This window comes from Carlito syrichta, unplaced genomic scaffold, assembly GCF_000164805.1.
Source record: "Carlito syrichta isolate Samal-C Ts95f unplaced genomic scaffold, Tarsius_syrichta-2.0.1 Scaffold309069, whole genome shotgun sequence".
NCBI lineage: Eukaryota > Metazoa > Chordata > Mammalia > Primates > Tarsiidae > Carlito > Carlito syrichta.
The window spans coordinates 279,561-281,870 of NW_007253165.1; positions in this window are offsets into that span (position 1 = coordinate 279,561).

Here is a 2,310-nt window from a genome sequence, read left to right on the forward strand (position 1 = left end):
CACCAGTAATTGTGAGGGTTTCAGTTTCTCCACATCCTTACCAACACTTGTTATATGTCTTTTTTATGATAGCCATTCTAGTGGGCAAGTAAGGGTATATCATTTTAGTTTTAAATTGCATTTCTTAGTGACTAACACTGTCAAGCATCTTTTTATGTGCTTATTAATCATTAATATATCTTATTTGGTAAAATGTCTATTCAAATCCTTTGATCATTCAAAAATTAGCTTGTCTTTAATTGCTTTTAGCAGTTTTTTATATATTTTGTATACAAATTATTTATCAGACATAATTTGGAAATGGTTTCTTCTAGTTTGTGTTTATATTTCATTTTCTTAATGAAAGGATATATCCTTTAAAGTACAAAAGCTTTTAGTTTTGACAAAGTTCAATTTATTAACTTTTTCTTTTATAGATCACACTTTTGATGTCATTTCTAAGAACTTTTCACCTAATTCAAGACCACAAAGATATTCTCCCATGTTTTTGTTAGTATAAAACTAAGTTTTGTAGTTTTTTGCTCTTGAATTTAGGTCTGTGATCCCTTGTAAGTTGATTTTGTGAGGCAGGGTCTAGGTTTACCTTTTTGCTTTTTGCTTATGACTATCTAATTGTCCCAGCATGGTTTGTTGGAAAGATTATCCTTTCCCCTATTGAATTGTTTTGGCATCTTTGTGGAAAATAAGTTGACCATAAATGTAAAGGTTTATTTCTGAATTTTCTATTCTGTTCCATTGGTCTATTTAATAGTGTCTCAATTACTGTAGTTTTAGAGTAAGGTTTAAAATCAGGTAGTGCGAATTATCCAATGTTGTTCTTCTTTTGTAAGATTGTTTAGACTCTTCTATGTCTTATGTGAGTTTGTCTATTGCCATAGACTCCATGCAGCCTTGACGCTAAGCCTAAGGTCCTGGCAGTGCAGGTTGGCAGAGTAGCAGATGTGTCTGAACTATGTGAAGGTGCAGCCATGGGGAACTGCTGTAGTGGACTCTCATGTGCTTGCTGGAGAAGATGGCAAAGAAGTAATGGCTCTTAGGGACTTGACATATATTGCAGAACTTTGGATAATCTCATTAGCTTATGTGGAAGAAAATTTTGGTTGAAATAATTAAATCCTCTCCACTCTTCAAAACCCTTTACATAGATAGTCACAATAATACTACGAAGATGGTATAATTATTACCCCCACTTTATATATGAGGAAACAGATTCAGAGTAGTTAAGTTAATTACATTATAAATAGCTGTCAGATTTCAAACTTGGAATAATAGATCCTCAGGCATTACTTGTAAATACTACAGTATACAGCTCTGCCTACCAACCTTTCTAAACATGCCGAGGAGAGGGGAGGGCACTTAGGAGGTGCAATTAACAAAGTGGTGTGCAAAAAGAGTTAGTATAGCAGTCCTCAGACTGGTATCCTTAGAAAGCCCTGCTTGTAAAGTTGGCTCTTGGTTGGCATCTGGGAACTTGGATTTCAGGAGGGTTCCCACCTGACTGATAAGAGGTGCTCACTGTACCCATGTTGTTTGTACTAACAATGTGGTTTGTGCTGAACACCTCTTTCCCTTCTGGGAGTCTGGAAACTTGGTAGCAGTTTGGCAGAGCTTGCTTATATAATAAGTTCCCAATAAAAGTTTTGGACACCACGTCTCTAATGAGTTTCCCTGGTTGGTGGTACTTCACATATGTTGTCACGTTTTAGTGCTTAAGGAATTGGGTCCTGAGTGATTCCACTTGTGAAGGATTCTTGGGGGTTTGTACCAGCCTTTTGCTGGACTTTGCCTAATATACCTTTTCCTCCTTTGTTGATTTTGTTTTCTATTTATTTGCAATCAATCTTAGCTATGAGCATGACTATATATTGAGCCCTGCGATCACTCCTAGAAAATGACTGAACTCTGGGATGGTGTTGAGGACCTCCAACACACTGATCACATTGGAATTTTTTAAGAAATACAACCTAATTTAAACCCACAGCCTTCTTGCAGGGACAAAGCTATAAAAGAGAGAGATTATAGTCAGTACAAAGACTGTCACATTCATAAAAACTAGAGAACGTGGAGAATTTCTGCTTATTTTCTACAAAATGTGATTTAACAATAAATGAAACAACGTTGAAGTATGAGCTGACGAGAATTCTTGGGAGAGCAAATGAGATGGGAAGTCAATCAGAAAATGCAAGTGAGGAAAATAAAAAAGAAATTGGACTTGATCACTAAAAATCAAAGTAAGCATTTTCTGGCACACGTTCTTTAACTTAGTTAGATGTATGGTTATTCAGATAGTTTTTTTTTTTTTTTTTTGAG